The sequence below is a fragment of the Triticum dicoccoides genome, chromosome 6B (assembly GCF_002162155.2).
Source record: "Triticum dicoccoides isolate Atlit2015 ecotype Zavitan chromosome 6B, WEW_v2.0, whole genome shotgun sequence".
Lineage (NCBI taxonomy): Eukaryota > Viridiplantae > Streptophyta > Magnoliopsida > Poales > Poaceae > Triticum > Triticum dicoccoides.
The window spans coordinates 146,820,879-146,843,269 of record NC_041391.1 but is presented as its reverse complement, the minus strand read 5'-3'; the positions used below and the strand labels follow the sequence as shown (position 1 = coordinate 146,843,269).

General features: G+C 46.0%; 1 long non-coding RNA gene across 12 annotated transcripts; it reads left to right on the top strand.

The window, feature by feature from the left end:
• Nucleotides 1-18,759: 18,759 nt before the first annotated feature.
• LOC119324466 lies at nt 18,760-22,081 on the top strand. 12 transcript variants are annotated; one of them, XR_005156958.1, is made up of 6 exons: nt 18,760-19,080; nt 19,170-19,304; nt 19,549-19,632; nt 20,007-20,744; nt 20,886-20,937; nt 21,689-22,081. It is a non-coding gene; the product is annotated as an uncharacterized LOC119324466 (long non-coding RNA). The 12 variants fall into 12 exon arrangements; XR_005156955.1 differs by adding an exon at nt 19,391-19,448 and having other exon boundaries at nt 19,549-20,744; XR_005156948.1 differs by having other exon boundaries at nt 19,549-20,744.
• Nucleotides 22,082-22,391: the final 310 nt, after the last annotated feature.

Genomic DNA, 22,391 nt, shown 5'->3' with positions numbered 1-22,391 from the left:
GAGAAGATTAGGCTCGGAGTTGGATGAGGAGGATAGAGCAAAACCAATCTCCCTTTGTGCAGTCGCACTGAAATGTAGAGACGTTGCCCATGTGACATTTTAGTACAACCGCACAAAACACTCTTAAGAAAAAAGTGATTTGTGCAGTTCACCAAAAGGTTGCAATAGCAACGAGGTGAAATGGATAGCCCCGTTTGCAAAAAAGAGGTAGAAAGGAAACAATTACTGGCCAATAACAGTTGATGACACATGCGACGACAAAAAAGAAGCATATTCCTTGTCCTAAGGGAAGATAACAACACGGTTGTGTTTGTCTAAAACGGTGTGAGGACGAGACTGCAATATGGAAAGTATGCCGGATGAGCTACGTTTTGGGCAAAGAACTATGGAAGATCCACATGCAGCGACGCGAGAAGATGGACAGTGGAGCAAGGACGGAGGGGATACCTGGAGGTCGTCGGGATGTAACTAGGTGAGCGGCGGCGGGTGGAATCTGCCCATACTGCAGCAGCGAGCAGGTGGCGTAGGCCCTACCGCGCCGGAGCTTGGTCAGAGAGAACGGCATGTACCACAGATTGGGTTGTGCTGCCTCGGCGCCGTCGAACGAGAAACGATGCACTTCCTCCCTTTTCCCTCGGCGGATGGGATGCGGCCGGATCAGTGACCAACGGTGAGAGAGAGAGAGAGAGGCCACCGCAGCCTTGTGTGAGATACTATGAAGAGCGACAAACCAGGCAGGCAGACTCCATTGTATATAGTGGAGCGGACTACCTTTTTCTCCATAAAAATCGTTTTATATTCTGTGTACGTGCCATTGAGCGCTATAACTTTATTTAAAAATAACGCGGCAACGCATCAAGTCAAACTTTGTTTCGTGCACGCGTGGTACACGACCTCCCTAGGTAAACAACCGCTACAGGCGTTCAAATTAGCACGTGGGCTGCCATTCCGTAAAGAAATGAGCTCTACCATGTACCCGCGCGGGTATGGCTGGGCACGAAGCGTGAGTATGTGCATGGTGCACCTATTCTCTTGTATACGTACAACACCTACGTGGGGTTGTGCGAGAGAGATACAAACCTAGAGAGATATAGTGTGTGGGTTCGTGAGAGTTTTTTTTGGGGGGGGGGGTCATTCAAAAAATGTAACATATGCAATCTGTGTGAAATAGAGTCCAGGTTATAACATATATATAGAGGGGGCGATCCACGAGAAGAGAGTGGAGGTATCATCGACTTGAGGTGTCCATAGAATCGAAGAGAGGGATGATGTGTGTGTGTGCGCGCGCGATCGATAAAGAGTGCCATCGAATTTGTGTGTGCCCACGTCAAAGATATAGAGTGGCTAGCCTACTGGAATGTGAGAGGGGACATGTGCAGTTTGTATTTGTGGCATGGATACCTACCTGTAGCGCTTGACTTTCGGTGTGTGGTGGGGGAAGAGGGAGGCCCAATTAACTATAGAGGTACAATGGCTGGTATATGTGTGGAGGAGGAGAGAGGCCTACCTCATGTATTAAGGAGATCGATCTGCCTCATGTATTAAGGGAGATTGATCGGCATCCATGCATATTTGCAAGAGAGGAATAAGGTTGGGAGAGAGACAGAGCTAGAGTGTTGGAGGGGGTGGTAGTGGAGTTGCTTCTAACAAATGGTGGGATAGGCTTGCTAGACAAATGGAGGGCACACACGCGATATCAATAAGAGAGGAGATGGCTGCTTGTTGTCTGTGCACGTGCATGTGAGAGACGGGTCAGGAGGCATGCACGAATGATGAGGGGGGGACGATATGGCTGTGGTAAGCAGATGTAACTACATAGGAAGATCAATCGCCCTTTGTTAGAGAAAGGAGAGACAGGTTGTGAGGTACGTCGATCGATGGGGGGGGGTGGATAGTTAAAGTCGATCTAGGTATATGTTGGGAGATCGATCGGTATACATGCATGTGTGTGTTAGACACAAATGAGGTGCGAGGAGAAGGATAGAGAGAGAGGGATGCATCTAGGAGGTGGTACGAGAGGCATACTATATCGAGGGGGAAGGAGTGTGCGAGTATGAGATCGATGAAAAGAGTGGTGGGAGTGAGGCATGGACGGTGATAAGAGAAGAGGGGAAGCTTGTGTTTGTGCTAGGCACACCTGTCTAGAGAGGCATATCGATCAATGTGTGTCGTAAAGAAGGAGCTGGGGGGCCTACACATACCATGGGTGAACGATCTAAAGTGAAAAGATGAATTTGCGCGATGTGCTACGTCTTGAGCTTGCGTTGGTTTTCCTTGAAGAGGAAAGGGTGATGCAACAATAGTAGCGTAAGTATTTCCCTCAGTTTTTGAGAACCAAGGTATCAATCCAGTAGGGGGCTCCTCAAAAGTCCCATGCACCTACACAAACAAACAAAGAACTCACAACCAACGCAATAAAGGGGTTGTCAATCCCTTCACGGCCACTTGTGAAAGTGAGATCTGATAGAGATAGTATGATAAGATAAATACATTTTTGGTATTTTATAATATAGATAAGAAAAGTAAAAATGCAAATAAAAGTAGATTGAAAGCTTATATGATAAAAGATAGACCCGGGGGCCATAGATTTCACTAGTGGCTTCTCTCAAGATAGCATAAGTATTACGGTGGGTGAACAAATTACTGTCGAGCAATTGATAGAAAAGCGAATAATTATATGATTATCTAGACATGATCATGTATATAGGCATCACGTCCGCGACAAGTAGACCGACTCCTACCTACATCTACTACTATTACTCCACACATCGACCGCTATCCAGCATGCATCTAGAGTATTAAGTTCATAAAGAACAGAGTAACGCATTAAGAAAGATGACATGATGTAGAGGGATAAACTCATGCAATATGATATAAACCCCATCTTTTTATCCTTGATGGCAACAATACAGTACGTGCCTTGCTGCCCCTGCTGTCACTGGGAAAGGACACCGCAAGATTCAACCCAAAGCTAAGCACTTCTCCCATTGCAAGAAAGATCAATCTAGTAGGCCAAACCAAACTGATAATTCGAAGAGACTTGCAAAGATAACTTAATCACACATAAAAGAATTCAGAGGATATTCAAATATTTCTCATAGATAAACTTGATCATAAACCCACAATTCATCTGATCTCAACAAACAAACAGAAAAAGAGTTACATCAAATAGATCTCCAAGAAGATCGAGGAGAACATGGTATTGAGATCCAAAAAGAGAGAAGAAGCCATCTAGCTAATAACTATGGACCCGAAGGTCTGTGGTAAACTACTCACAACTCATCGGAGGGGCTATGGTGTTGATGTAGAAGCCCTCCATGGCCGATTCCCCCTCCAGCGGAGCGCCGGCGAAGGCTCCAAGATGGGATCTCGCGGATACAGAAGGTTGCGGCGGTGGAATTAGGTTTTCGTTGGCTCCCTTGATGTTTTTGGGGTACGTGGGTATATATAGGAGGAAGAAGTACGTCGGTGGCCTCCTGAGGGGCCCACGAGATAGGGGGCGCGCCCTCCATCCTCGTGCCGCCTCGGCTGCTTCTTGACTTGCACTCCAAGTCCTCTAGATCATGTTCGTTCCAAAAATCATGGCCCCGAAGGTTTCATTCTGTTTGGACTCCGTTTGATATTCCTTTTCTTCGAAACACTGAAATAGGCAAAAAAAAACAGCAATACGGGCTGGGCCTCCGGTCAATAGGTTAGTCCCAAAAATGCTATAAATGTGTAAAGTAAAGCCCATAAACATCCAAAACGGGTAATATAATAGCATGGAACAATAAAAAATTATAGATACATTGGAGACGTATCAAGCATCCCCAAGCTTAATTCCTTCTCGTCCTCGAGTAGGTAAATGATAAAAACAGAATTTTTTATGTGTAATGCTACCTAGCATATTTCTCAATGTAATTTTCTTTATTGTGGCATGAATGTTCAGATCCAAATGATTCAAAATAAAAGTTCATATTGACATAAGAAATAGTAATACTTCAAGCATACTAATCAAAGCAGTCATGTCTTCTCAAAATAACATGGCTAAAGAAAGTTATCCCTACAAAATCATATAGTCTAGTTGTTGCTCTATCTTCATCACACAAAGTATTTAATCATGCACAACCCCGATGACAAGCCAAGCAATTGTTTCATACCTTAGTAATCTCAAACTTTTTCAACTTTCACGCAATACATGAGCGTGAGCCATGGACATAGCACTATATGTGGAATAGAATGGTGGTTGTGGAGAAGACAAAAAAGGAGAAGATAGTCTCACATCAACTAGGCGTATCAACGGGCTATGGAGATGCCCATTAATAGATATCAAGGTGAGTGAGTAGGGATTGCCATGCAACGGATGCACTAGAGCTATAAATGTATGAAAGCTCAACAAAAGAAACTAACTGGGTGTGCATCCAACTCGCTTGCTCACGAAGACCTAGGGAACTTTGAGGAAGCCCATCATTGGAATATACAAGCGAAGTTCTATAATGAAAATTCCCACTAGTATATGAAAGTGACAACATAGGAGACTCTCTATCATGAAGATCATGGTGCTACTTTGAAGCACAAGTGTGGTAAAAGGATAGTAGCATTGTCCCTTCTCTCTTTTTCTCTCATTATTTTTTCTTTTTTTGGGCCCTTCTTATTTTTTTATTTGGCCTTTCTCTTTTTTTTGTAAAGTCCGAAGCCTCATCCCGACTTGTGGGGGAATCATAGTCTCCATCATCCTTTCCTCACTGGGACAATGCTCTAATAATGAAGATCATCACACTTTTATTTACTTTACAACTCAAGATTACAACTCAATACTAGAACAAGATATGACTCTATATGAATGCCTCCGGCGGTGTACCGGGATATGCAATGAATCAAGAGTGACATGTATGAAAATTACGAAGGTGGCCTTGCCACAAATACGATGTCAACTACATGATCATGCAAAGAGCAATATGACAATAATGATGCGTGTCATATAAACGGAACGGTGGAAATTTGCATGGCATTATATCTCCTAATGGCTATAGAAATGCCATAATAGGTAGGTATGGTGGCTGTTTTGAGGAAGGTATGTGGTGGGTGTATGGTACCGGCGAAAGTTGTGCGACACAAGAGAGGCTAGAAATGGTGGAAGGGTGAGAGTGCGTATAATCCATGGACTCAACATTAGTCAAAAGAACTCATATACTTATTGCAAAAATCTATAAGTCATCAAAAACTAAGTATTACGCGCATGCTCCTAGGGGGATAGATTGATAGGAAAAGACCATCGCTCGTCCCCGACCGCCACTCATAAGGAAGACAATCAATAAATAAAATTGTGCTCCAACTTCATCACAAAGCGGTTCACCATACGTGCATGCTACGGGAATCACAAACTTCAACACAAGCATTCTTTAAATTCACAATCACCCAACTAGCATGACTTTTAATATCACTACCTCCATATCTCAAAACAATTATCAAGTATCAAGTTGATCATAGCATCCAATTCACTTTCTATGATAGTTTTTATTATACCCAACTTGGATGCCTACCATTCTAGGACCAATTTTATAACCATAGCAAATACCATGCTGTTCTAAGAGACTCTCAAAATAATATAAGTGAAGCATGAGAGATCAACAATTTCTTCAAAATTAAGCCACCGTCGTGCTCTAAAAGATATAAGTGAAGCACTAGAGCAAAAACTATCTAACTCAAAAGATATAAGTGAAGCACATAGAGTATTCTAATAAATTTCAATCAAGTGGGCTTCTCCCAAAAGGTGTGTACAACAAGGATGATTGTGGTAAACTAAAAAACAAAAACTAATATCATACAAGACGCTTGAGGGAGTCCCGGATTAGGGGGTGTCCGGATAGCCGAACTATCACCTTTGGCCGGACTCCTGGACTATGAAGATACAAGATTGAAGACTTCGTCCCGTGTCCGGATAGGATTTTCCTTGGCGTGGAAGGCAAGCTTGGTGATACGGATATGTAGATCTCCTACCATTGTAACCGACTCTGTGTAACCCTAACCCTCTTCGGTGCCTATATAAACCGGAGGGTTTTAGTCCGTAGGACGAACAACAATCATACCATAGGCTAGCTTCTAGGGTTTAGCCTCTTCGATCTCGTGGTAGATCTACTCTTGTACTACCCATATCATCAATATTAATCAAGCAGGAGTAGGGTTTTACCTCCATCGAGAGGGCCCGAACCTGGGTAAAAACATCGTGTCCCTTGTCTCCTGTTACCATCCGCCTAGACGCACAGTTCGGGAACCCCTACCCGAGATCCGCCAGTTTTGGCACCGACATTGGTGCTTTCATTGAGAATTCCTATGTGTCGTCATCTTTAGGCCCGATGGCTCCTCCGATCATCAACAATGATGCGGTCCAGGGTGAGACCTTTCTCCCCGGACTGATCTTCGTATTCGGCGGCTTTACACTGCAGGCCAATTCGCTTGGCCATCAGGAGCAGATTGAAAGCTACGCCCCTGGCCATCAGGTCAGATTTGGAAGTTTGAACTACATCGCTGACGTCTGCGGAGACTTGATCTTCGACGGGTTCGAGCCACAGCCAAGCGCGCCGCTCTGTCACGATGGGCATGATCTAGCTCTGCCACTGGACAGTGCCCTGGAGGCCGCACCAGTATCCGCTCCGACCCTTAGCTTGGAGCCGACTGCACCGATCGAGGACGGGTGGCTGGACACCGCCTCGGGGCCTGCTATCTCTACGGTGATGGAGCTGAATACTATCCCTGTCCTTTGTAAGGCTCGTAACTCCAAGGTACCAGACTCCTCTCCGGACTCTGGACCTTCCGTGCCCCTGCCAATCGAATCCGATTGGGCGCCGGTCATGGAGTTCACCGCCGCGGACATCTTTCAGCACTCGCCCTTTGGCGACATCCTGAATTCACTAAAGTCTCTCTCTTTATAAGGAGAGCCCTAGCCGGACTATGGTCAGGAAGGCTGGGATGCGGACGACGAAGAAATTCAAAGCCCACCCACCACCCACTTCGTAGCCACTGTCGATGATTTAACCGACATGCTCGACTTCGACTCCGAAGACATCGACGGTATGGACGACGATGCAGGAGACGACCAAGAACCAGCGCCTACAGGGCATTGGAAGGCCACCTCGTCCTACGACATTTACATGGTGGACATCCCAAAAGATGGGAACAGCGATGGAACAACGGAGGATGACCCCTCCAAGATACAGCCTAAGCGCTGGCGTCAGCGGCAACGCTCTAAATCCCGCCACAACAAAAATGATGATTCCGTCACGGGAGATAATAACACCCCGGAAAGTGCCGAAGACAACCCCCTCCAGCAGGATTCAGCATAGGAGGATGGAGAAGCCAGCCCTCATGAGAGAGCGGCAGACAGAGAGGTAGAGGACGATAATTACATGCCTCCCTCCGAAGACGAGGCAAGCCTTGATGATGATGAATTTGTCGTGTCTGAGGATCCCATCGACCAGGAGCGTTTCAAACGTAGGCTTATGGCCACGGCAAGCAGCCTCAAGAAAAAAGTAGCAACAGCTTAGAGCTGATCAAGATTTGCTAGCTGACAGATGGACTGAAGTCCTTGCGGCCGAAGAGTACAAACTTGAACGCCCCTCCAAGAGCTACCCAAAACGCAGGCTGCTACCACAATTAGAGGAGGAAGCACCTAAACCTACATCACCAGTGCATGATATGGCTGACCGGCCACCTCGTGGCCGCGACAAAGAGGCCTCTCGGCCCTCCACTGAAGCCGCACCCCGGCGCCGCTCAAAAAATACCAAGGCACGGGAAAATGCGCCAGATCTGCGGATATACTGGAGGGCAAGGCAAGGCAAACAAGATCGATCTACGGATCGCGTGGGCGCCTCACGATACGTGATGATAACCGTCATGCCGGATATGGCAATTCCGGCCGGGCCGAACACAATAGACAAAGCTCATTTGAGCTACGTTGTGATATAGCCCAATACAGAGGCGCCGCACACCCACTATGCTTCACAGACGAAGTGATGGATCATCAAATCCGTGAGGGTTTCAAACCCGTAAACATTGAATCTTACGACGGCACAACAGATCCTGCAGTCTGGATCGAGGACTATCTCCTTCATATCCACATGGCCCGCGGTGATGATCTACATGCCATCAAGTACCTCCCACTCAAGCTTAAAGGACCAGCTCGGCATTGGCTTAACAGCTTGCTAGCGGAGTCAATTGATTGGGAAGACCTGGAAGCCGCATCCCTCGACAATTTTCAGGGCACCTATGTGCGACCACTAGATGCCGATGACCTAAGCCACATAATTCAGCAGCCAGAGGAATCGGCCAGACAATTCTGGACACGGTTCCTAACCAAGAAAAATCAAATTGTCGACTGTCCGGATGCAGAGGCCCTTGCATCCTTCAAACATAACATCCGCGACGAGTGGATTGCCCGACACCTAGGACAGGAAAAGCCAAAATCCATGGCAGCCCTCACAACACTCATGACCCGCTTTTGTGCGGGAGAAGACAGCTGGCTAGCTCGTAGTAACAACATGACCAAGAGCCCTGGTAATTCGGATACCAAGGACAGCAATGGCAGGTCGCGTCACAACAAGCACACGCGCCGCATCAATGGCGATAATGCTGAGGATACGACAGTCAATGTCGGATTCAGATGCTCTAAACCCGGTCAGCGGAAAAAGCTATTCAAAAGAAATACTCGATCGCTCGTGCCAGATACACGGCACCCCTGAAAAACCAGCCAACCACACCAACAGGGATTGTTGGGTGTTCAAGCAGGCAGGCAAGTTACATGCCGAAAATAATGACAAGGGGCTGCATAGCGACGACGAGGAGGAGCCATGGCCGCCGAACAATAGAGGACAGAAGGGCTTCCCCCTACAAGTGCGGACGGTGAACATGATATACGCAACCCACATACCCAAAAGGGAGTGGAAGTGTGCACTAAGGGACGTATATGCGATGGAGCCAGTCGCCCCAAAGTTCAACCCGTGGTCCTCTTGCCCGATCACTTTTGACCCAAGGGACCACCCCACTAGCATCCGTCATGGCGGATTCGCCACATTGGTTCTAGACCCAATCGTTGACGGATTTCACCTCACTAGGGCCCTGATGGACGGCGGCAGCAGCCTGAACCTGCTTTATCAGGATACAGTGTGCAAAATGGGCATAGACCCCTCAAGGATTAAACCCACAAAGACAACCTTTAAAGGCGTCATACCAGGTGTAGAGGCCAACTGTACAGGCTCAGTTACACTTGAAGTGGTCTTCGTATCTCCGGATAACTTCCGAAGCGAGGAGTTAATCTTCGACATAGTCCCGTTCCGCAGCAGCTATCACGCACTGCTCGGACGAACCGCATTTGCAAAGTTCAATGCAGTGCCGCACTACGCATATCTCAAACTCAAGATGCCAGGCCCTCGAGGAGTCATTACGGTCAACGGAAACACCGAACGCTCTCTCCGAACGGAGGAGCATACGGCGGCTCTCACGGCGAAAATACAAAGCGGCCTCTCAAGACAATTCTCGAGTCCGGTTATTAAACGTCCGGACACCGTCAAGCGCGCCCAGAGTAACCTACAGCAAGACCGCCCGGCACGTCCCGAGCACGCGTAGCAATGCGGCCCCAACCCCAGCCCTCGCGAAATTGCGAAACCAGTACTACGCGTACATAATTACGCTCTGGAAATACCATGGGCATAGGGGGAGGGGCACGACCACGGCAGGCCCAGAATGCGGCTCAACCGCACCAGGGGCTCCCGATTGTGTAATTCTTTTTTCTTACTTTCGGGACTCCTTTATCAAGAAGCCCTGTCCGGCAGTAGAATCGCCGAACACACGATGCAACAGCCAGGGAAGCAGAAAGCTACGTCGAGTGTCCAGGTGGTCTCTATAATGAGCAGTATACCTGTTTTACATATCATCCCGCAGCTTGCTTCTGGAGGGGGACATGTCAAATAGTCCCGTCCCTTGCTTATCGCACTATTTGTATCGTTCTGCTTTTACCGCAGCTTTCTTTTGAATAAACAATGCATAGCTTTTGTCTATTATTGCATTCCTTTTTTTACCTATATATGTTCACTTATGACATGTTGCATCCGTACGCTTTGGTACGGCCAAATACACCAGGGGCTTAAGTACCCCAAAATATGGTGTGATAAGTCCGAACACTTTCACAAGTGCGGCACCCCGAACTTATAGCATTATATGCATCGGCTCCGAATCATGTCTTGGGTCAATAGTTGGGTTTGCCCGACTCCCATGTTTTGGCACCTTACGTTCCGTTATATCGGCTAAGGTAGCGCTGGGAGAACCATTGCGATTGTGCCCCGGTTGAGCTAGGTTGAGCACCTCAGTGGAGAAAGCTAAAACTGACCGTCATGATAGGGCGAGAGCCGGTCGCTGTTCGAGAGGTTTTCGAGTCCCTAAAGACTTATGCCGCTTAGAGCGAGGAGCCGGCTTTGTCCAGCCCAGGCGTGGATAGCGCCCCAAATTCGGTCTTCCGAATACTAGGGGCTTCGCCGAAATTTAAAATTATAGAATTCTATGGCTAAGTGAGAGTGTTCAAGCATTATAGTCCGGTTGCCTTGTTCGTTGCGTTGAGCGCCTCCCTCGAAGGACCCAAGAATGGGAAAAAGAGCACTCAAGTTTATCCCGAACACCCCAGCACTCGCGGCACGGGGGCAGAAGCCGACGACTCACCATCTCTCAAATTTAATAAACGACCGCACAGAAGGTAATATTTCAAATTCACAAGCATTGCTTAGCACATATGAACAAGTTTTCAAGCGTACATGATAACAAATGCGAGTTTACTCAAAAATTACATCTTTGGAGCATTCACCCGCTATAAGGAGGGCACCCTTCAGGACGCCCGTATAATACATCTCGGGCGTGCGATACTACTTGCCCGGTGGTGGAGCGTCCGTCACAAGCTTCTCAACGTCCATCTTGCCCCAGTGCACTTTAGCATGGGCAAGGGCCCTACGGGCACCTTCGATACAGATGGAGCGCTTGACGACTTAAATCCATGGACAGGCATCTACCAGCTGCCTCACCAGCCCGAAGTAGCTCCCAGGCATGGCTTCCTCAGGCCACAGCCGAACTATGAGGCCCTTCATGGCCTGCTCGGCCACCTTATGGAGCTCGACCAGCTGCTTCAGCTGGTCGCTCAAGGGCATCGGGTGTCCGGCCTCAGCATACTAAGACCAGAACACCTTCTTCGTCGAGCTCCCCTCCTCGGCCCGGTAGAATGCGGCAGCGTCGGACACACTGCGGGGTAGATCTGCGAATGCTCCTGGAGAGCTCCGGATTCGGGTAAGTAACAAATAATTCAATTTCACGTGCTTGCTCTGCATGGAGAATGCCTTAACCGCCGCTATCTTCTTCATTGCCTCAATTTCCTGGAGGGCTTTTTGGGCTTCGGCCTTAGCGGCTTTGGCGCTCTCAAGAGCCGAGGCGAGCTCGGACTCTCGAGTCTTTGAGTCACGCTCCAAACTCTCGTGTTTTTCCACGAGAGCCTGGAGCTCTTGCCGCACCTCCGCCACCCGCGCCTCCTGCTTCTCTCGCTCGGTGCGCTCCGCGGGCGCATTGCTTTCGGCCTTGGACACCGCTTCCTTCAGGGTCACCACCTCGTTCGTGGTCCCTGCAATTCTCACGTTATTCCTGCTATTTTTTGCAACCACATCTTTTATATACTTCCATAAGGTATTACTTACCTTCCTTGTCCTCGAGCTGCTTTTTGGCAAGGCCGACCTCGTTCTCAGACCACTCGAGGCTCTGCTTCAATGCATTAACCTCCGCAGTCAGTGCGGCAGAGGTCAGCAGCGTAGCCTGCATTCCCCATATTGACATGCTTATGTTAGACTCCTGCGTACATCTTTTTAGATCCTCAGTTCGTTTTTTCTTTTCGAACACGAAACTGAGCATCAGGGGCTACTGTCTATGCGGTAATATTTTTACATATCTTAAATACATACCTCAAAGCCTGTTAGAAGGCTGGCACAGGCTTCAGTCAGCCCGCTCTTGACGGACTGAACTTTCTGGATCACCACACTCATAACAGTGCGGTGCTCCTCGTCGATGGAGGCGCCATTAAGCGCCTCCAGCAAATTATCCGGTGCCTCCGGTTGGACGGAGGCCACCGGTGTCGCAGTCTTGCCCTTCTTACGAAGGGGTCGCCTGCCGGACTCCGGAACCACTGAAGGTTCCGGTGCGGAGTCCGGCCCAGGGCCCGACTTAGAGCCCTTTGGGGTTTGATCCCCCTTATGCCCGGAGTCCGGGAGGTTGCCTTGCGGCGCCTCCAGGACCTCCTCCTCCTGGCTGGGCCCCTTTTGGGACCCCACCTCGGCGTCATCCGCAGCGCGAGGAGAGGAGGCGGCCGGAAGTGAAGTGCGATGCACGTCCGACGGAGCCAGGGAGCCACTTGTTGAAGTGTCAAGCCCGTCCTTGGGCGGGCTACAGGGTTGTATTCGGCGTTAGGAGACTCTATACGACAAACGAAACGCCATGAGTTATTCTGGTATCCGGATACTTACGATGTCGCCGGGGGCTTATCCCTCGGTGGCCACTCCTCTTCGCCGTTGTCGGCGTTGGTGGAGTAGTCCGGAGGAAGGGTCCTTCCCTTCTTGGACCCTCCGGCCTCCCCAGTTGGGGCGGCCTTCCTTTTCTTCTCTCCCCCCGCAGTGGGAGAGGCCTCTTTTTCCTCCTCGTCTTCACAGGAGGAGTCCGGCTGAGAGTCATCGGACGATGAGTCCGATAACACCTGGCGCCTTTTTCTTGGCCTTCTTCTCCGGCACCACGTGAGGTGCCGGAACCAGCAGCCCCGTCAATCGGGCATCCGCTGGGTCTTCTGGCAAGGGAGCCGGACAGTCAACCTTCCCGGACGTCTTCTGCCAGGCCTATCAAAGGTAAGGGAGTTTAGATCCCGCATAGAGTCAAACTATGAAAAACAAGTGTCCTGTAAAGGGTAAAATAGCTTACCTCCCTGGCTTGATGCTGCGAGCTGAATCCACGATCTTTGGTAGCGGATGCGGGAGCCTCGGCGCCCTTGAACAACACCTTCCAGGCATCTTCGTACGTAGTGTCGAAGAGGCTGCTCAAGGTTTGGTGCCGTGCCGGATCAAACTCCCACAGGTTGAAGGCCCATTATTGGCACGGGAGGATCTGGCGGATGAGCATGACCTGGACTATGTTGACAAGCTTGAGCTTCTTGTTCACCAGGGTTTGGACGCAGGTTTGGAGTCCGGTCAGCTCTTCCGAATTACCCCATGTTAGGCCCGTCTCTTTCCAAGAGGTGAGCCGTGTAGGGAAGCCAGATCGGAATTCGGGGGCCGCCACCCATTTAGGGTCACGCGGCTCGGTGATGTAGAACCACCCCGATTTCCACCCCTTTATGGTCTCCACGAAGGAGCCCTCGAGCCATATAACGTTGGGCATCCTGCCCACCATGGCACCTCCGCACTCCGCCTGGCGGCCGCCCACTACCTTCGGCTTGACATTGAAGGTCTTCAGCCATAAGCCGAAGTGGGGCCAGATGCAGAGGAAGGCCTCGCACACGACGATGAACTCCGAGATGTTGAGGATGAAATTCGGGGCCAGATCGTGGAAATCCAGACCATAGTAGAACATGAGCCCCCGGACAAATGGGTAAAGTGGAATACCTAGTCTGCGGAGGAAGTGGGTGAGGAACACCACCCTCTCATGGGGCCTGGGGGAGGGGATAAGCTGCCCCTTATCAGGGAGCCGATGCGCGATGTCGTTGGACAAGTATCCGGCCTTCTGCAGCTTTTTGATGTGTCCCTCCGTGACGGAGGATACCATCCACTTGCCTCCCCCTCCGGACATGGCTGGGGAAGGTTAAGGCGAGATGTGCGGACTTGGGCGCTGGAGCTCGAGTGCACGAAAATGGATGAGCAGAGGAGGAAGAAGGCGTGTGTGAAAAGGTGGATCCTTATCCCCTTATATGGACGGACAAGGCTATGCGTCCCCACCGGCCTGGTAAAACTCGCTTATCTCCCAAGCGCCATAATTGATGGCACGGTTGGGTTACCCACGCCCGTATTGATGAGAATCCTGGAATAAGGGGACACGATCTCTACTTTGACAAGATGTGCCAAGGAAACCGCCTCGCTAAGCGCGCTGAGGTGAAACAGTAAAAACGATTTGAATAAAGACTTGGCCGTGGTGTCACGCCACGGAATATGTCAGCAGATTGAACTTGTGTAAATATTATTCTCTCTATGGTGGTATGTGGAACTTATTTTGCAGAGCCGGACACTATCCTTGTGTTCAAAATCTTCTATGAAGTATTCGGAGGAGGAACCCGCCTTGCAATGCCGAAGACAATATGCGCGCCGGACTCGTCGTCATTGAAGCCTGGTTCAGGGGCTACCGAGGGAGTCCCGGATTAGGGGGTGTCCGGATAGCCGAACTATCACCTTTGGCCGGACTCCTAGACTATGAAGATACAAGATTGAAGACTTCGTCCCGTGTCCGGATAGGATTTTCCTTGGCGTGGAAGGCAAGCTTGGTGATACGGATATGTAGATCTCCTACCATTGTAACCGACTCTGTGTAACCCTAACCCTCTTCAGTGCCTATATAAACCGGAGGGTTTTAGTCCGTAGGACGAACAACAATCATACCATAGGTTAGCTTCTAGGGTTTAGCCCCTCCGATCTTGTGGTAGATCTACTCTTGTACTACCCATATCATCAATATTAATCAAGCAGGAGTAGGGTTTTACCTCCATCGAGAGGGCCCAAACCTGGGTAAAAACATCGTGTCCCTTGTCTCCTGTTACCATCCGCCTAGACGCATAGTTAGGGACCCCCTACCCGAGATCCGCCGGTTTTGACATCGACAAGCTCCAAGAAAAACACATATCATGTGGCGAATAAAAATAGAGCTCCAAGTAAAGTTACCAATAAACAAAGACGAAAGAGGGGATGCCTTCTGGGGGCATCCCCAAGCTTAGGCTTTTGGCTATTCTTCAATATCTTGGGGTGCCATGGGCATCCCCAAGCTTAGGATTTTGCCACTCCTTATTCCATAGTCCATCAAATCTTTACCCAAAACTTGAAAACTTCACAACACAAAAGTCAGCAGGAAATCTCATAAGCTCCGTTAGTGAAAGAAAGCAAAACCACCACATAAGGTACTGTAATGAACTCATTATTTATTTATATTGCTGTTAAACCTACTGTATTCCAAGTTCTCTATGGTTCATACCACTTAATACTAGCCATAGATGCATCAAAATAAGCAAATAACACACGAAAAACAGAATCTGTCAAAAACAGAACTGTCTGTAGCAATATCTAACCCCCGAATACTTCTGTAACTTTAAACATCCTACCAAAATAGGAAGTCCTGGGCAATTTATCTATTGATCTATAGCAAAAAGAATCAATATAAAAGCACGTTTCTGTGATTTAACAAAACTAATTTCGTGCGCGCAAAGTTTCTGTTTTTCAGCAGAATCAAATTAACTATCACCATAGGTTATCCTATCGGTTCTACTTGGCACAAACACTAATTAAAACATAAAAACACATCTAAACAGAAGGTAGATGCAAAGTTTATTACTAAACATAAGCAAAAACAAAAAACACAAATAAAATTGGGTTGCCTCCCAACTAGCGCTATCGTTTAACACCCCTAGCTAGGCATAAAAGCGAGGATAGATCTAAGTAGTGCCATCTTTGGCACTCAATTCATAAGTAGCTTGCATGGTAGATTCATAAGGTAATTTAATTTTCTTTCTTGGAAAGTGCTCCATGCATTTCCTTAATGGAAATTGGAATCTAATATTCCCTTCCTTCATATCAATAATCGCGCCAATCATTCTAAGGAAAGGTCTACCAAGAATATTAGGGCAAGAAAGATTGCTATCTATATCAAGAATAATAAAATCTATGGGCACCAAATTTCTATTTGCAACAATGAGAACATCATTGATCCTTTCCATTGGCTTTTTAATGGTGGAATCCGCAAGGTGCAAATTTAAAGAGCAATCATTAAGATCATGGAAACCTAGAATATCACATAAAGTTTTCGGAATCGTGGAAACACTAGCACCCAAATCACATAAAGCATAACACTCATGATCTTTAATTTTAATCTTTATAGTAGGTTTCCACTCATCATTAAGTTTTCTAGGTATAGAAACTTCCAAATTAAGTTTTTCATCAAAAGATTGCATCAAGGCATCAACGATATGTTTGGTAAAAGCTTTATTTTGACTATAAGCATGAGGAGAATTCACAACGAATTGCAACAAGGAAATACAATCTTCTAAAGAACAATTATCATAATTAAATTCCTTGAAATCTAAGATAGTGGGTTCAATGCTATTTAAAGTCTTGACCTCTCCAATCCCACTTTTACCAAATTTAGCATCAAGGTCTAAAAACTCCGAATCATTGCGACGCCTTTTAACTAAAGTTGACTCATCTCCAGTCCCATTATTATTAAGATTCATATTGCAAAATAAAGATCTAATAGGGGACACATCAATAACTTTAAGATCTTCATCATTATTTTCATGGAAACTAGAAGAACACGCATTTACAAAGCAATCTTTCTTAGCACGCAATCTAGCGATTCTTTCTTTGCACTTTTCAATGGAAATTCTCATAGCTTTAAGAGACTCATTGATATCATGCTTAGGAGGAGTAGATCTAAGTTTCAGAGAATCAACATCAAGCGAAAGTCTATCAACGTTCCTAGCCAAATCATCAACTTTGAGCAATTTTTCATCAAGCAAGGCATTAAAATTCTTTTGAGAGATCATAAATTCTTTCACACTATTCTAAAAATTAGAGGGCATCTTATTAAAATTACCATAAGAATTATTGTAGGAATTTCCATAATTATTAGAGGAATTACTAGGGAACTGTCTAGGATTAAAGTTTCCTCTATAAGCATTGTCTCCAAAACTATTCCTACCAACAAAATTCACATCCATAGATTCATTATTATTCTCAATCAAAGTAGACAAAGGCATATCATTGGGATCAATAGGAGCACTCTTAGTAGCAAATAATTTCATAAGTTCATCCATCTTTCCACTCAAAACATTAATTTCTTCTATAGCATGCACTTTTGTACTAGTAAATCTTTCGGTATGCCATTGAGAATAATTAGCCATAATATTATCAAGGAGTTTTGTAGCATCTCGTAAAGTGATTTCCATAAACGTGCCTCCCGCGGCCGAATTTAAAAGATTTCTAGAAGCAAAATTCAATCCGGCATAAATTTTTTGTATGATCATCCATAAATTCAAACCATGAGTAGGACAATTGCGAATCATCAATTTCATTTTTTCCCAAAATTGGGCAACATGCTCATGATCAAGTTGTTTAAAATTCATAGGCGGGAGGAAATTTTTTAGAGATAAAAGCATCTTTGCACCTGTTCCAAGAATCAATACTATTCTTAGGCAAAGACGAAAACCAAACTTTAGCACGATCTCTAAGTGAAAACGGAAATAACTTCAATTTAACAATATCATTATCCGTATCTTTCTTATTTTATATATCACACAAATCAACAAAGTTGTTTAGATGGGTAGCGGCATTTTCATTAGGAAGGCCGGCGAATTGATCTTTCATAACAAGATTCAGCAAAGCAGTATTGATTTCACAAGACTCAACATGCAATCGGAGTACTAAGGAAATCATTATTAGTGGTATTGGAGAAATCACACAATTTGGTATTATCTTGCGCCATGGCGACAAGTAATCCAACACACAAGAAAACAGAAAAATGGCAAGCGAAAAAGAGATAGGAGAAGATTGGGAAAGAGATGGCGAATAAAACGGCAAGGGTGAAGTGGGGGAGAGGAAAACAAGAGGCAGATGACAAATAATGTAAATGCGAGGGAGATGAGTTTGTGATGAGTACTTGATATGTCTTGACTTGAGCGAAGACCTCCCCGGCAACGGCGCCAGAAATCCTTCTTGCTACGTCTTGAGCTTGCGTTGGTTTTCCTTGAAGAGGAAAGGGTGATACAACAATAGTAGCATAAGTATTTCCCTCCGTTTTTGAGAAACCAAGTTATCAATCCAGTAGGAGGCTACTTAAAAGTCCCACGCACCTACACAAACAAACAAAGAACTCGCGACCAACACAATAAAGGGGTTGTCAATCCCTTCACGGCCACTTGCAAAAGTGAGATCTGATAGAGATAGTATGATAAGATAAATATATTTTTGGTATTTTATAATATAGATAAGAAAAGTAAAGATGCAAATAAAAATAGATTGAAATCTTATATGATAAAAGATAGACCCGGGGCCATACAACACATGAACGGTCGCGCAAGGGGCGTCTGCTCGTGCATGACACGTCGGCGCTGGACCCGTGAGGGCATGTACAAAGGAAGCATCACCTTCCTAGTGCCTCGTCTCTTCCACATAAGTAAAGATAGTTGGGGCATCATTTAGTTTCTCAAACACTCAACGCATAGAGCTGCCCCATCAGACCCATATATGACATACGCGTCCTCCTTTTCCTGTACTTCACATGAACCAGGAGGCTAGCTAGCCACATCTCTCTTGCTTTTGCCCTCTCTCTTACTTTTGTCAGCCAAGAGCTACTTCTTCTGCAGGATCCCGCTTTAGTTTTGAGGCACTAGCTTGAGCTTAGTTGGACAGTTTGGTGTGACGTATTGTGCTGGGGCAGCCGTCCACAGTGGAGCGTTGGGCATGCCCTGAGGAGTACTGTTTCTGAGGAGACAAAATCTACGCACTGGACGCGCTCGAGCCCCACTGGTCACTCATTCGTCCTCCCCTTTTCCTTCGCACGTACGTCTCCTTCCCCCCTCTTCCTTCACAGGCACGTATTCTCCTCCCCTCTTCTGCTTGTTCCCCTTCCTCCTCCGGCTGCATCCTCGCGACGCAGCAGTTCGCCCTTCTCCCTCGTTAGCCGCCGCTGGGTCTTCCCACTGGAGATGGAGGAGTAGGGGGTTCTGCCAGATCCGAGGCGTGTGGACGTGGCGGCGAGCGTCTCCAACAGCGGCGGCGACCTGCAGACAAAGGGCGGCGGGGAGCGGCGCCTCCACCTCTCTCCTCCTCATCTCCTTGCGCGCAGGTATCTATCTTTTTCCCTCCTCTGCCCCTGCAAGTCCATGCGTGTGTTCACATCAGTGTGTTCTATGAATCCAATCCTTCGGTCCGCAGTGAGTGCTTTGGGGTTTCTGTTGGGACAAGGAGAGGATCTGTGATGCGCACATCACTAGGTTGCACCACTACCCAAGCGACGGCTTCGCAGATGAGCTGCTGGAGATCGCCAAGGCCACCTGGGGCAAAGAAACAGTGAGGTTCCATCCTTCCTTCTTCAAAATTCATCTCATGTTTTACCTTCTTGATTTCTCCAACATCACTTGTGTGGATGCCCATAGGTAACAGAAAGCCACGAGTGGTCAGGACAAACAAATGACCTGTGGAGCTTCATATTCAGTTATTTGTTAGCTATTTGCTTGCTTCAAATGTCTACATGCTATAGGAATTAAGGTTCTGCTGTCTCTATTTTCACAGATTTTATTGTATATACATGCAGATAACTTCAGCATGAGAGCAAGAGGTTGGAGCAGATGCAACACATTCAGTTGCTCCTGGACTGTATATATTCATGTTTTTGTAGGTAATTGTTCACCTTTTAGTCAATTTCCTTATAGTTGTAGTTCAGAACTTCAGACACAACTTTCCATGTTGTCAACCAGAAAAAAAAGCAATTTATTGGAACCATTAGATTTATTAGTAGATGTAGTCGTTATATTTCTACAGGGGATGTACTAAAGCAAAGAAACCCATCCCTTTTAATTCATGTAAAGTTCATGTATGTAATGAGGTGGCACTCTTAAAGGGTGAAAATTATGCAATATTATCCCCTTCCTTTTCTCAGTACTAAATATTTTTTGCGGTCTGTACTTTGCCAATGAATCTCAAATTCCAATACTCGGCTATAACCATTGTCACTACACTCATATGAATGGTTTACAAATTACATGTTTGCAGAATTTTCAGTCCAGTTGTTTTTCGACTTAGCAGAATTAATATGTTGATGGAAGGGGAAGCCATCAATTTCGGGGAAAATGCCCACAGGGACAACACCATTAGGCATGGTGCTGACACTACATGTTATGAAGGATATAAAGTGGTCAGGATCAACAAAAAACCTGCTGAGCTTCATATTCAGCTATTTATTAGCTACTTGTGTGCTTCAAATGTCTACATACTATAGACTATTTCGTAGATTTTATTGTATACATGCAGATAACTTAATCAATTTGTTGGACAATGAACATGTTTTAAGAAGAAAAGTGGATATTAAGGTGTGCATACAAAAACGCTGCTAGATTCAGGGTAGAAGCACAAATTGCAGAGATGATTTATGACATGTGATTATGTTTAATAGCTTAAGGATGGCGATTATATGTCTATTTCTATACTGTCACGCAGGTGAGCGTCTCTCTTGTGTCCCTCTTGCCACCCGCTTTGTGCTATTCATATGTTTCTTTTCTATATCTAGAACTGCTCTTTCGTTTGTGTTTGTCAAGGTTTGACATGCTTGTGGTGGTTAATCTCTGTAGGCTTTCTTTGACCTGGAGAATGGCAACCAGGAGCTCAAGAGTGACAAGGACGTCTATATCAACACTTCAATGGGCCGACGGCGTGCGGTAGACGTACGAGCTCCTCATCTACATTGACCTCCACTACGGCTCACGCGGCGCCAACGCCAAGCAGGAGGAGAAGGTGAGGTCGAATCCGGCCGGTCTTCTTGTTTCAATCCTCCGTACCTGCCCTTCGATTTCAGATATATGAAGAGCTGAATATGTTCAGTGATGTCGGACATTATTGTTAATATTTCTATGATATAATCAAATGCTGTTGTAGGTGGGCTGAATGGAATGGAAAGTACAGAGATGATATTCGAAGGTTCATCAAGGTACTGTTTGCTAAATCCTGATTCCAGTCATTACCGTTCTCCCAAATCTCTATCATTTCCGTATATTATTAAGACAGATCATTATATGGCTTTGTTCATACCCATTTTGTCATGGTGAAATATTAGGACCGTCTGTTTTAAATTTTCATTGATAGAAGCCAAGTTACAGATATAAAACACAGAATGATAAAAGACCAGAACAGCCAAAAAAGAGAAAGATTACCACAGAAGAATATAGAATTTTCAAGTATGCATGAGGCTTCTATGCCTGTTCAAATTTATTTTCCCAATTTTCCATGTACTGCTATTGCTTCCACTCTGCCTGCCGTTTTAGCCATCAGTTGAGGATATTTCGTACTTGGTTATATCATCGTTAAACATACTTTCTTTTGGAGCCCTGTTTCTTGATGTTTTGCAGTACTTTTTTACAGTATTTGTGAATTCCAGAACTTAATACAGGAAACACACATTAAGGTGTGTGTTTGAGAAAAATAATTCCTAAGCTTAAGCCTTCATCGTTGTTGAAAGTTGAAACTATACACTTGGTTTATTTATTTTTTGTGGACACAGATGTCGAAACAAAAATGATGCAACTGAAACTTCCTTTTTTGATGTGATAGTAGTTAGAACCAAAGACCAGCGATTTATTTCATATGTTATTTGCATGCAAAGACCGATATGTTGACAAAGCGTACAGAATAGGGTTTACAACGAATGAACAAAAATCTAAAACTTCGTCTTGTCATTTCAGGCCTTCTTGATTTATAATTTTCTTCCACCTCGTTGGTATTGCTTTCATACCAGCCACAGAGTTCTGCATTTAAACAGAGGAGTGAACATTTTTATATACTGTGTGCTCATGACCTTTGTATGGGTGAATAGTCAAATTTCATATGGAGAACAGTTCATTGTTGGAAGAAGTAGCTGGTGCTGAAAGGATCTCCAGGAGCCGATGCATCTCTTCATATTTTTGTGTACTACAAGTAGTTGGGGGCCTGCTAAATCTCAGAGAAGGCTCTATCTCAGAGAAGGCTCTATCTAGCAGCTGCTGGAATCCTTGTTCTCTATCTTCCATTTTTACATCTATATTTTCATATTTGACACCTCAAATTTCAAATAACTATAATTTGGTATTTGACCTGCACGGATTTTATTGACTAACAAAAATAATGTTTTGCTACTTAATCTGATTGTGCCAATCAGCCTTTTCTCATCACTAGTAGAAAAACACCTAATAGTCCCGATTCGTAAGGGCCTTTAGTCCCGGTTCATGAACCGGGACTAATGGGTCGTTACTAATACCTCCACCCATTAGTCCCGGTTCAAACACGAACCGGGACCAATGTGCCTACACGTGGCCTGTGCGCCGAGCCCAGTCAAGGGGGCCTTTGGTCCCGGTTGGTGGCACCAACCGGGACCAAAAGGCATCCACGCGTCAGCATTCTAGTGGCTGG